Source organism: Ursus maritimus, unplaced genomic scaffold, assembly GCF_017311325.1.
Source record: "Ursus maritimus isolate PB19 unplaced genomic scaffold, ASM1731132v1 scaffold_1, whole genome shotgun sequence".
NCBI lineage: Eukaryota > Metazoa > Chordata > Mammalia > Carnivora > Ursidae > Ursus > Ursus maritimus.
The window spans coordinates 70,022,749-70,036,624 of NW_024423343.1; the positions used below are offsets into that span (position 1 = coordinate 70,022,749).

Here is a 13,876-nt window from a genome sequence, read left to right on the forward strand (position 1 = left end):
ATAATAAAAGGCAAAACAAAAAAACGGACGCCTAGGTGGCTCAGTTGGTTAAGCAGCTGCCTTCGGCTCAGGTCATGATCCCAGGGTCCTGGGATTGAGCTCCATGTCAGGCTCCTTGCTCATCAGGGAGTCTGCTTCTCCCTCTCCTTCTGCACCCCCACCTCCACTCATGTGCTCTCTCTCTCTCTCTCAAATAAATAAATAAAATATTAAAAAAAAAAAGGAAAGAAAAGAAAGGAAAAGAAAACAAAACAAAACAAAACTAGTGGGGCATGGGGAGAACAGCCTCCCTAGAGGCAAAATTGATACATAGTATGTGACAGTTATGGAATGGGCAGGAGCTGAGTGGCATTTGCAGAAACAGAGAAGACAACTGGGTCTGGAAAAGAAAGTAATGAACCAGATCATGGAGAATCGTAAAAGCTATGCATAAAAGGGGAACAGCCCTGGCTCTTGTCTGTCCCTGAATCAGTTGTCCTTTCAGCTACAAATAACAAAAATTTCATAACTAAGAAGTGACACGAAAACAGGGTCTCAAAACTTTTTAGTCATGTAGCCCTAAAAGTAAAAAAATTAAACATGTACCCCCAACATGTTATAAATTGCATATAATTTATACATAACTAAAACACTGGATTTATGAATTACATGGATATACTAATGTAGTGTGTACATTATAAAACATCCATTAAAAACTTTTTAAAGGATGAGAATGATGCAAACAGTATTCTTAAGTTTATTTTTATTAATACAAATCCATACACAATTTTTGTACCAATTTACTAATCTGAGTTAAAAGTCATTTCCTCAGGGCACCTGGGTGGCTCAATCAGTTAAGCTTCCAACTCTTGGTTTTGGCTCAGGTCATGATCTCAGGGTCCTAAAATGGAGTCCCACAACAGGCTCTGTGGGGAGTCTGCTAGAGATTCTCTCCCTCCCCCTTTGCTCTTCCCCCTACCCCAGCTTGAGCTTCCTCTAAAATAAATAAAATTTTTTAAAAATAACAAAAAAAGTCATTTTCTCATCTCCTTAATAAAACTTTCTTGATCCTATAAACTTACATCATTATCATTAAGCTTTCTTTGCAAGAATCTTTTTAAGCCACTTGCCCATTTTGTGGGAGTCAGTTTACTCAAAAATAGATAATATAATTCATAAACCCATTTACACGGATAGAGTTCACCAAAGGCAAGAATTAGAATTAGAGTAACACCGGCAATTCCACCAGGTTGTAAAATGCTCACTCATCTCTCAGGTAATCTAAGTAACAGGAGACTTTCAGATATACCAACCAGTGTCAACCATCTCAAATATTAGTAAAGCTTTTTTTTTTTTTTTTCCTAGATAAAGTTCTAATAGTTCCTTCCTTTCCAGACAGGATGGTCTAGCATACTCCATTTGGACATAACTGCCTCAAACAATAATAAAGTTGTTCGGAGTCACAGTGGTATCAGGGTTAGTTAATTCAGCAGCTGGAAAATGCCACTGTGTTCTTAGGCACATCCATCTTTGTACTCTGTGATCCTCAGAGTATCAACCTGTTCTATTTTGCTGACAACCTTCGGTTCCCAATATGGTGATACCTAATAGTTGTCACATGAATATTCATTAACCAGTCATCAGCAAGAGGCATGGTATTACTATAAAGTTGACTTGACTTAATCAAGATTCACTCCCCAGGGCAGAGGACACACCCAACTTACCCTGAAGTGCATGGCCAATGGAAAATTAATCAAAAGCAAGATTATGATACCAAGTAATATGGAAATTATTATAGCAGTGGCCGTCATAAAGAATCATGTAACCACTAGAATGTGAGTGAGCCTAGGCCCAGGCAGAAAAACCAGCCAGCTGAGCCCAGCCCAATTTCTGAATCTCGATCAACTAAACAGTACTTGGTTTAAACCACAAGAAGCTAAGGGGACCAGGATGCGGAATGCTGTGGTTTGGGCAACAAACCATCCCTGGTATAACACTCTATGTACACAGGACAGTAGGGGAAGAAAAAACTATACTGGTTCACTTCCACAGATTTTTTTTTTTTAATTCAAACATCTAGTTCAGGGTAAGCAAGCACTCAATAAACATTAATAGCTGATGTCACTAACCCCAAGTGATTTAGAATAAAGCATGGCAAAAGAGGGCAGTATAGTGGGATACATGATAATAATGACCAATTCCCAACTTTTTTGCAGTAATTCCATATCCTGTTATACAAGTGTCTGTATATGCAGCAATTCAAATCCCCACAGAACGTGGAAAAGTCTCAAGACTGTGGGGTGTACATCACAGGAGCATTAAAAATGTCCTTACCCTCTGGTATATTGGTATGTTGTTATGACCAGCAATACCACTTTGGAAACATATCCTGCATTAAACAGCTAGCTCATTTTGTTTAGCCAGCTCCCTCCCTCTTCCATTAACAATAACCCCCTTCTTTGTGGGGCACTTTGTCTCCCCACAGTCCCATCTTGTGGGTCTAATGGAGACTGCCAATCGTAACTCTCCTTTGGCTGGCATCAGCCAATCCGGGTTCTCTCCAGGGTTTTCCCAAATTGGAACTAAGAGCAAAGAGTCAGTTTCTTGATGATGTGAGGTTCTGAAGCTACGAGCAGCCAGGTGACCCTCTGTGGGCCAGTGTGCTGCGCCCTGTAATTTAATGATGAGTAAAGGGCTCTGATAGCCTAAGAGATATTTCTTCTCAACACACCTAAACATCCAAATAAACTGGCTAAATAAATTATGGTAATGTATGTAATGTATTTATCAAACAGCCATTAAAAGTGCCAAAAAAGAATATACTGATATGACAGGGGGGAAAAACACATTACATAAGTATATACTATCCTCTAAACTGTGCAAATATATGTACCCTCGTATGTCAAACCTTTTTCACATTTCTTCAAAAGCACAAGTAATAAAAGATCCTGGTTTTGCATTAGTATATATGCATGAAAATAACATAACCAAGTGTTTTTTAGAGACTGCCCCACCCCCCACCCAGACTCACAGAGGTAATAAGCCACTGTTCGTGATAGGCAAGCAACCCTAGGGTGGGGCAGGGAAGGTGGTGAGTCACTGTGGCTCTGGGCTATATGACTGAACATACTGAGTTCACATCTACATACAACTGGGGCTAGATTTTCACTAATAATTCCTTCATGGTAGTGGCAAAAATCTGTGCTAAAATCCAGGGACTACGCCATCCCTCTGCACCAATTCTCTTGTCCTTGACATTCTTGCCTATGGGACTCTTCTTTCCAGAATATTCTTCTTGATCACACGTACCTGCAAGAGCCCTTAAAGACAATAGCTATTGTAGGACAACTGCCATCAATACCACAGCCAAACCAAACGAGAACCCCTTCCACTCTCCACAAGATAATGTTTCCTGATAGCCTTCTTCACCAAAAGTCTTCCCCTATCATTCAAAATCCAGTCTCCTGGTAATAAAAAACCAGGTGCTTTGCTGCTATCCTCCCCTTCTGGTACACTGATAACAAAGTCTCCCAACTTCACTAGCAAATATTGCTTCATCATGCTCTCTCTGCTCACACACCTGGAAACGGCAGCCTTTCCTTTCCAGTCAATCAGTACCTCTTGGGTACGTACTCTTTTTTGAGGTTTAAACCCCACTGCTTCATATTCTGAAGAAGCAGTCTTCTGAGAAAAAGTTTAAAAAGCTAAAGATGGACAGGCTGCTCAGACATAAAAGGGCCTATAGCTTAGGACATAATTTTTTATTTTAGAACCTTTTAAAGAAAATCCATACCAGCTTCCAGATGAGTGTCAAGTTGCACTCGGTGCTCTTAAATAGGCAAGCAGGACACAGTACAAACATTTAGAGTCACAGTGAAAATGGGTCACCTGCAGCCTACTCCTTACTTCTTTACCGTTACACTAACAGCATCAGGGAAGAATTTATGTAGCACAGAAAGTGCTGCAAAATTAGACTTATCCAGACATCAGTAGAAAGAGCCCAAGAACGATGACACCAAAAAAGGGACATTTATCCAGGCTTTGTAATTCCGCTGAGAGATACCAAGATGAAAGGCAAATAAGTTCATTTCTTATTTTAAAAAAGACATACAGATTTGAGAAGTGATTTCCTTAAGAATGCTGTCTGGGTTACTAGTCTGGATTATAAATCACACTAGACCCCGAAGCCTACTTAATAAAAGAGAAGTTGAAAATAAACAAATGATTAGTTAGAGGTATGTGAATTTCTAAAACTCTCTTGGGGAGAAAGTTTTATTACCATTATTACTGATCTGTTGTTAACCTCTCACATCAAAGCATAGATGTTAACCCTGGGGTTCTGAAACCAGAATAACCCGTAAATGAAATACTATGAGAAATTGCCACATATTAACATTAGTCGGTTTGTCACGTTTTAGCCAATTCTCAGGTGACTCCATAAATAAAGGAGGGGGATGGGTAGCATCAGAGGATCTAGATTTAAGTTCAACTCCACCATTTATAGAGGACACCCAGTAAACTGATCTAACTGGCTCGGCCTCAGTTTACTAAACTGAATTAAGGGTTAAAATATGTAGGTAAAGCCCTTTGCAAATCCCACAAAGCACTACGCTAATATTAGCACAGGTTACAGAAGGCCTACATTTCTCCAACTCTTAGAGAAGTTTAGTGCTGAAAGATAATTCCATTTTAGAGATGACAATGATGAGAAAACCAAGGCCCAGAAAGGTGTTAGAGCCTTGAATAGAAAACACTTTTGTCAAGTGGTTGTGAGGAGGTTTTAATTTTCCACCACTGAAATACACATTTAAAAGGCAGTCAAACAAAGTTACCCTAGACACTAAAATCCCTCCCCAGCAATATGAGAGCGCACACACACACACACACACATCCTCTGCTTCGTTTTGCCTTTGTAAACCTTACTCCTGTAACAAGTTAAACTAAACTTTTCATCAGAAAGATTAAAAAAAGCCACTTCTCTGTGAGGCTCACAGCCTACTTTCAGCTCAACCTAGACAAAACCTTTACAGTTGGGTTAGAAATGTCTAAAAGAAACATTGACATAACATTAACCTCCAGCTATGTGGCAGGCGTCATTATAATATGGATTATAGTTTTATCAGCCCAGGGATACTGGTTTTAATGTTCCCTGGGAGATAAAGAATTAATCAGCAACTCTAAGGGGGATACTGCCTAAAAATGGACAGTTTAATCAAGACAATTTCATTGTCTTCAAAATTGTGCCCTCAATCACCCAGTATCAAAAACCCAGTATGGCACCAAATAAACTGTGTGTGGTGAAAGAGACAAAATGTTCTTTTTTTCTACAGGCTCTTATGGGAAGCAGAAAAGGGCTGACTATGAATCAGTTATGCTTTAGTTCCACTATGGACATAAATTATGATAATTTGGACATTCTGGTGGTTAAACCAGGAAAGCAGAAAAACATTGCTTCCAAGTCCCAGCAAAAGTTAAGTTTGTGGCAACACAGCTGAAAGACAGGGTCATGAAAAAGTAACCTTACATTTATTTCTGGACTTTCCTGCCTCCTCTAAAATGGATGACACTATTTCCCATCCCTTATTGTCAAATCACAACAGTCCGGAAGCCTGGACCAAGTTCACTTGGCAGGTAACAGGAGCAACGCTAAGAGGAAGTCCTGAAGGATGTCAGATACCATATTTCCTTTATTCCTGCATACTTTTCATCTCAATACCACCAAGATATATTTACCACGAGTTCTGATTGACACCCACCACACATTCTGGCTCACAAACTCTGCAGAAACTGGCATACTCTCAGGAAGGTCCCTCGTGAGATCTCTTAAGTAGATTAGATGAGTAAAACATTCAGACTACTACTATAATGACCATCTCTCAGTCGCTCATAAATTCTCTCATTCCCAGCAATCAAGAAACAGCTGTTAAAATCCAGGAATCTTCCTAGTAGCAGATCTAAAATACCTCAAGCTGGCCAGAAGAGCTTCACAACTGCGGCTTCTCCTTCCCCTCCCCCATCCCAGGAGTGCCAGGCTGGCAGGAATAAAGATGACCCAGGAAGGGGGCGGGGGGGGGGGGGAAGTAGGGTAACGGATCTGGTGAAAGTAGAGATGCACACTCCCCTCATTTCCACTATAGAGGAATACGAACGAACTGTCTGTACCAACTAACGAGATTTCTCCTTTCCTCTCCCATCCCCACCCCCTCCAAACACATTATTAACTTCTGCAGTCTGGTGGTCTGGCATTTCCAGAGTTGGTGACCTCAGCAGTCCTAAACCCTTTCTCAAAGACTCTAAGCCAGGCACTTCCTTTCCGTGCCAGAGTTCGAGGCCCATCCCACGGTTAGTTAGATTCAGCTTGCCTTTACCTTGTAACCCGCCCAGACGGCGCTGCTCCTAGGGTCAAGTTCAAGATGAAGGTGCCCTCCTACCCTCCCCTAGTTGATTCCAACACTGACAGCGCTACCGATACGAGTCTCATCACCTGAGGCACAGTGATCTGGGGCTGCCAAGACTGGGCTGGAGGGGAAGACTGGCCGAGCCCAGCGTCCTCCGAACCTCTGGCCGCGGGGCGGTCTTTCTACCTGGGCACCGCCGCATTTCCTCCCGGAGCCTTACACAATAAGTCAAGTAAGTTTTGAGACTGCCGATCCCGAGACCTTTCTGTCTGCAAATACGCCACACAATGCTTAGGGCTTCCTTCCTCGCCAGCCTTTCCGGAAAGCTGCCGCGCCAAAGCCGGGAGCCCCGCAAACCCCCAGCGCTGAGCCCCTGCACCCCAAAGTCTTCCAGTAAGACGTGGGCTTTGACGGATAAGTCCCCCCAAAAGTGACCACTCTCCGCTACCCAAGAACAGAGGAATTCATAATCTTGATACAATCATCGTCTTTCCCAGCTCCCCCTCAATGTCTACTCCTACCCTCCCCCCCCCAAAAGAAAAGAACGTGGATATGCTAATCGCTGTGTTTTGGAAGGGAAGCAACAGACTTACAGCCCAGACTGGGGAAATACCACAACCCCCATTCCGCCCTCGGGCTTAAGTTCAACCCGCAACTTCGCGACCCGAGCTCCCCTACACCCCGGGGGCGCCCTGGACCCCGCGGTGCCAGGCGCGCTTCTCCTCCGCCTCCTCTGCCCCAGGTACCAGGCGCAGCCCAAGCCCTTGCCAAGCCCGCGAGCTACAGAGGAGGCGGGAAACGGGGCGAGGAGGCGCGCCGGGCGGGGGTGGTCCCGAAACTCAAGCATGCTGCCGCGCGTCCCCGGTGCCCCCACACCCCAGTTCTGCCAGGGGCGACTCGGTCCGGTGCGGAGGGGACTGCGAAGGGAAGGCGCCGACTCTCCAGAGCCGGCAGGACCAAGGCCCGGGAGCCCAACATGTCCAAGCCTATCCCCGGAAAGCTCCCGGGTGTGCCCAGCGGGGGAGGGGGGGAGGCAGGCTCCAGAAACTTTCCCACATGCCTTTCCACTCTCCCCATCTCCCTCTACTCCTCCGCGGGACCCTCTCCTCCCCTCAGCACCGCTGCAGCTGGCCCTGCCCTGGACACAGGGAGGCCGGTGGCGGCGCCAGGGCGGCGGGAGTTACCTGCCGGGAAAGTTTCCAACTCCGCGGCGCGGTTCCCCACCCCAGGGCCGGGCCTCGGGGCGCGGCCAGCTCCACGGTCCGCGGCTGCCTCTCCTCCGGCTCCCGGCGCGGCCACTGCTCCCGCAGCTGCCACAGCGAAGGCTGCGCTCCGGCCCGTCCCCCCGCCTCGCACGGCCCACACCCGGGCCTCATTGGCAGCGCGAATCCCCGCCCTTGCGCGTGTTCCCGAAGGCACCTTCCTCTCGCGCGCCTGTCCGGGCCGCGCCTCCCGCGCCCCTCCCCGCCCCGGGCTGCGGCGTCTCCCGGGACCCACTGGGGCGCAGCGCGCGAACTTACCGCCGGGCGCGGGCGCTGCGCCTCTCCGCCGCACCTCTCCCGGCCAGGTCTCCAGCGCCCCCCAAGGGGGGCTAATCTCCTGAGGCTGCGCCTGGGCCCCTCCGCGCCTGGATTAGATTGAGTGGTAGTTTTCCAACCTCTTTAGAATCAGTGTAGTGACACTGCGTCCCCTCCTTGCCGCGTTTTGAAAGCAGCCGAAGAAGACATATGGGAGCAATTAACTAAGCTGAAGTTTTGGTGGATGCTTCACGGTGACTTTTGTGGCTTTCTTGAATTTTCTCTCCCTAACATACACATACACCCTCGACCACTCACTTTCTGGGGCAAGAATGAGCTAAGGGAGATTGAAGGGGTAAGGGGCATCTCCCCTGCTGTCTTTTTCTTCCCAAAAGCGAAATGGAGACGTTCAGGGACTGGTGATTGCCTGGGGGGTGGGGGGATCCCCGGGGGAGGGATCTCCCAGGGCCAAGTTCTGCAGCCTCCTCCTACAGCCCCGTGCTGGCCCTGTGCTGTCTATGCTACATCCACGGAGGGCCAACATCGTGTTTCTGCCGGTGGGAGGAGGGAGGTATGGAGGGGGGAGAGACAAAGATGTTATTATTGTTTCGGTTGGTAGCAGTAAATTAAATTCCCGAGTTCCCAAAATGTTTTGTTATTTCCCAGCAGAGCGAAAGCCAGGATAGGGCCTACGGATTCTGGAGGCCTGGGTTCGCCAGCACCCCGCAGGAATCCCAGGCAGTCAATTCAAGCCAGGGGGAGAGCTCAGCCCACTCCACACCCGAAGCCTTTTGGACCAGCCGTGGTCACAGGAAGAGCAACTAGGACTGCTTCTGCCTTGTGTGGCCTGTGAAAATTGTGCACGGGTCACCCCAATGGTGTGTCTGGAGCTGGGAATACAGAAGTTCCTATAAATGGATTTATTGGCAACCCCTAACCTTGCTGTGGCAAACCCGCCTTTAACTGTGTTTTAAACAAGTTTTCCATAAAAATTTCAACCTCATGCAGAGCTTTCCAATATAAAGATGCCCCCAGAGAGGACTGTCCATATTTAGAGTTCATATGAAAAGGGACAGGAAGCAAAATGCCACACAAGCTTCTTACATAAATGAAAAACTGAAATTCGCTGGATTTTTCACCCCCAGTTTCAAAGGTCTGATTATTATTGCGCTGATATTTGAGCAGTAAACATATCAGCAGCCCGAAGTTTTCCTCAAACAAAGCAGGATATGAATATTTACAATAAAATACAAACTTATTAAACTGAAAAGTATTGACCTATTTCTTCATTCTGAAATGTCTCACTGCTGAAAAATATGGTGATATGTTTTATTTAATTTCTCTCGAAATGAAATGCATAAAAGTTACCAATCTTTCAACAACAGATGAAAAGACAGATAGCAACCTTAAAAATAAAAGAATGACGCAAACAAAAGAAAAAAAAACTCCAAAGTAGTCTAACTAATCTGAAATCTGAAATATTAAGATATAAAAGAAACAATCCTGGGGAAAACACACTGGTACAATTCCCTGCCTCAAACTTCTTTATAATGGGTGAAATATACAGTGGATGAAATTTACAATTTGTATCACATTCTTCTGTCTTTGGCTCCTTTAAGCTATATTCTCCAAGTTTTTGAGGAAATTGCTTAAACTGGGCTTCGAAGACAATGAAATTCATTTTTCCCCTTCGATCCTCAAAGCTCCCAAAGTAGCAAGTAGAAAATAAATATGTTCATTATCAACATTATCTTTAAATTTTTTTAGTTGAAAAATTTTTGTCTTTATAGTTCCAGAAATCACAGTCACTAAAGAAGTAACTTCATCACTGCCTCGTTAGGAGTGTTTAACATTCTAAACAGGCATACAGCTAGCAATCTGAAATTTGTACACAGAAGGGCCCTGTCTCCCCTTCTTCCTGTAGTGTTTATATAATCCAAAGTACATATGTTATTATGCACAATCTGATCTCCAGCTTTAAACAGCTAACATTACATACAGTATGTCATACTAAGAACATCAAAGCTGTCTTAAACTGTGAGTGAAAATGGTACATTTTATAGAAGACAAGTCCAAAAACACAGAGTAATCAGAATTCATGGGTGAGGGGAAAAGGGGGGTGGATCCATTAAGATTAAGTCTGTAAGAGAAAAATTTGAACATTTTCTAAGAATCTAAAAATATGAAGCATTAGCTGAGCACAAGTTCAAAAAACAAATTTCAATGCTTTCTAAATATCTGCTTTTCCCTTAAAAAAAGATATTTTTAGTTAGTTGTTAGGTAATTTTTCTTATTTTTAGGGGGAGAGGAGAGCAAGAATCACCTCTTGAGTTCCTTAGGGTATTTCTGATCATCCCATTGAATTTAAAAAACTCACTCATTACATTTCTGTTGATTCCAGCTGAAAAAAATAACTGAAAGACAAACATAGATCACACTAGTGTTATATGTTGATCACATTCACCAAACGTACATGCAATACATTGGATTCCATTTTAAATTTTTCTGTGGGTTTGCCAGCAATGGTAGCTTTTCTCAGCAGAGTGAAAGAAAACAGCAAATAATAAACTGGTTATTTTACTGTACAATTTATTGCCCAGGGCAATAGGCTTAGGAAGGCGTGAGAAAAGAATGTGTCTCATGAGTGTTAGTATGCTTTTTCCCCTTGCTCAGATTCTTAAGTACTTCTATTTTAAATCAAGCCTAAGTTAGGATCAGAGCCAGTGTTTATTATGGTATGTGTAGTATAGAATACATAGTGAGAAGTGAAATGTTTTAAACAGTGTAGGAATTAAATACAAAAACTGAGATGGGACTAAAAAAAAATCAAGGCAAGGTAGGAAATCCAGACTCAAAATAATTCAGCCCACAAACACTTTTTGCCTATTTTGGAGTGTCTTTTAAAATTTACATAATGCATTCTCCTTTGGTCCATTCATTCTTCCTTTCCCTTTTAACATTTTGGGGAGGAAAAGTATTTTTAAAGACATGGGGAATACTGAAATAAATTGGGTGATAGTTAGAAATCCGTTGGGAAAAGCAACGAAATTGTATACCCTACACAGTTCTTGGGTATGTAACAATTCACGGTCACACACGTGTATCAACACCATGGTCAGAGGTGGGCTAACGGCAGACATTCGTCCTGGGATATCAAAAGCCATATTGGTATACGGTTAGCTAGGCAGTCAAATTAAGAGTCATCTAACAAGACATATAAACCCTCTGCAGGTCTAGCACATGGCTTCCCCATATTGTAGAAACTTATCCAATAGGGGCTAGGCAGTGAATTATTTAAACTGATAAGGAATCCACTGAGGGAAGAAAATAGGGAAGTAGATGCAGGGGTTCACGTTTCCTTCTAAGAATATAAGAGTAACTAAAATCCCAAGAGAATTTTGTTTAAGATGGCATGCCATCCGATTAACATTTTAAACAAAGATTTAGCTCAATCTTCTGACGGTGAAATGGTCTAGAGGGAGAAATAGAAATTTCCCATGTTTAGGAAGGGTGAGGTAGCGCCATCAGGTAGTAATCCGTCCAATAACTGTTGTTGAGTCTGGTTAAGATGGCTTAAAAAGAAATGTGCTGTTAACTTTGAGTATAAGAAATGCATTTTAATATTGTCCACCTGGGGAGTGGTGCTTTCCCTCTCCTCAGCAAGTTGTATAAAAGGCACTGACACTAGAGTCATAAAATCTAGATCAGGTTTCGACTTTGGCAGTTATTGTTTGTGATTCCTGGCAAATCGTTGAGTCTTTTCAAGTCTCTCGCCTCTCATCTAGGAAATAAGGAGGAGAGCAGAGAGTCTCTGCCTCACGGGTTTGTTGGGAAGATTGAACGAAATAAGGGGAACAGCGCTTCGTAAATTAGAAAGTGCTCTACAAAAGCTAACTTTTATTTAGTCGGCAATAAGCTAGGCTTTTCCCTCCCCGTTCCCCGGGGCCGCTTTGGTTGGAATAACAACCCACAGTCTTGATCAGAGGAGTCCAGAATGCCCACATTTGCCAAATGTGAAGGGAAGAGTGCCTTAAAGATGATTTAGTAGTAGATAATAACTCCAATTAAGCTCTCAGAGGCTCATCTGGGGGTAAATTGACAGTTCTCTCAAACAGAAGCAGTCAGGAGCCATTTACAGAATTACACTTTTCCCCTGTGTTAAAGAGGAAAAATCGCAGCATATGTACAATGTAAGTGTACCTCACGTGATGCAAATCAACATATGCAAATTCTTCATTACACAATGTATTGATTTAAAGGAAATGTCTCCTTTAAAAAAAAAATTCTTGCCCAGAGTCTTTGCAAGTGCCACTATAATCTTATTTACATTACTAATAACTAACCATCCTTTCAATTCTGTGAAATAGTACTGATCAATACTAATGAGATTATGAGCTTGAACCCATATAAATATTTTCTGTAAGACCAAGCACTAGCCAAACCTCCTTTGCAGTTGTATATTTATTTGAAGAAATCGAAATCAGGGAATAGCACCTACCAAAAGCTTCGGTTTAAGCCAGGGGGTGGGCGTGGGGAGCATAACTATGGATAGCCTAGTCAAAATGGAAACTGATTTTACTTAAAAATCAGTTTGCTGTTTTTCCTTTGATGATCAGACAACGTCATCCAGGCACAGGTGAGGAATATTGATGATGATGATGACAATCAAGTTCCTAGACCTGAGAGGGCTTTCTCCCCAAGAGGCGATGCAGAATAGACAGATGTACCTTCCAAGACAAAATGTACATAAAGCAGGATGCCTGCATTTAGAAAACTATTTTTTAAACTAGTCTTGGGATTTTAATACAATAATTAGAAACTCTATCTAAAACAGTCTATTAAGGATCTGAACATTTTAAATTTGGGGCAGAAATGTTTAAATATAAACTTTTGCTCTATCTTCCGTGTGTGTCATGTCTTAATGTTTCAGTAGCTTTAACAGGAGTCATGTCTGCCTAGGAGAAAATAGGGCACAATGTAATTATCACGAGAAATTAAACCACTGGGCTGCATTAGAGAAGTCACCTCTTACCTAGAGCATTTGCTCTAAAAACCAGCTACTTAGTAAAGATTGATTTGACTACCTAGTGAGCTGAGCTAAAGCCCTGCTAGTTCTCAGTGGATTCAAAGCTCTTCCTAAGCCTCTTTCTGCTTTTACAGCTCCTCTATTGCCTCTCTTCAAGGTTTTCAGGGCCTTTGAAAAGACCTCCTGAAGGGAAAGAGATTACTGATACAATTACAATAGAAACAGGTTAAAACATCAGGAACCCAAAATAAGACAGCGGTCACTGGGGGTTAAAATTAGATGGTGTCCTCATCTTCTAACTCTTCACACCCTCGTCCTACCCCTAAGAGCCAATCAGAATGTTGGAGGCCTAAAGCTTGTTGACAAAGAATTGGTACCTGCAAAGGGGGAAAAATGTCCTAATATTTATCTGAGAAACTATATTTAACTTACCATTCAAAATCAGGTGGCATGTAGACACTGAATCACTCATACATTGCCGCTGGAAATACAAAATGAAACAGCACCCTTGAAAACTGTTGGGCAATTAAAAAAAAAAAAAAAAAGCTAAGCATGCAACCACCATATGACCCAACAATCGCACTCCTGGGAATTTATTCCAGATCAATGAAGACTTGTATTTACCCGAAAACCTATATACAAGTGTTCATGGCAGCTTCCTTCGTAATAGCCAAAAGTGGAAATAACCCAGACATCCTTCCGCCGAGGGATAGTCAGACAAACTGTGGCACATCCATGGAATACTCGTCAGCAGTAAAAAGGAATGAATATGGACGCTCGCAACCTGGATGAATTTCCAGGGCATGATACTGAATGAGAGAAGGCAATTCTAAAAGGTTACATAATGAAAGATCCATTTACATAACATTCTTGAAATGACAAAACTGTAAAAATGGAGGACAGGTTAGTGGTTGCCAGGAGTCAGGGATGGTGTGGAGGGGAGGGAGCTATGAAAG

At 43.2% G+C, this 13,876-nt stretch overlaps 1 long non-coding RNA gene across 1 annotated transcript; it reads right to left on the reverse strand.

Moving 5' to 3' along the window:
• Window positions 1-12,337: 12,337 nt before the first annotated feature.
• LOC103659488 lies at window positions 12,338-13,643 on the reverse strand. The gene is made up of 2 exons (XR_567490.2): window positions 13,353-13,643; window positions 12,338-12,621 (listed from the first exon to the last, which is right to left on the reverse strand). It is a non-coding gene; the product is annotated as an uncharacterized LOC103659488 (long non-coding RNA).
• Between the last annotated feature and the right edge of the window lie 233 nt (window positions 13,644-13,876).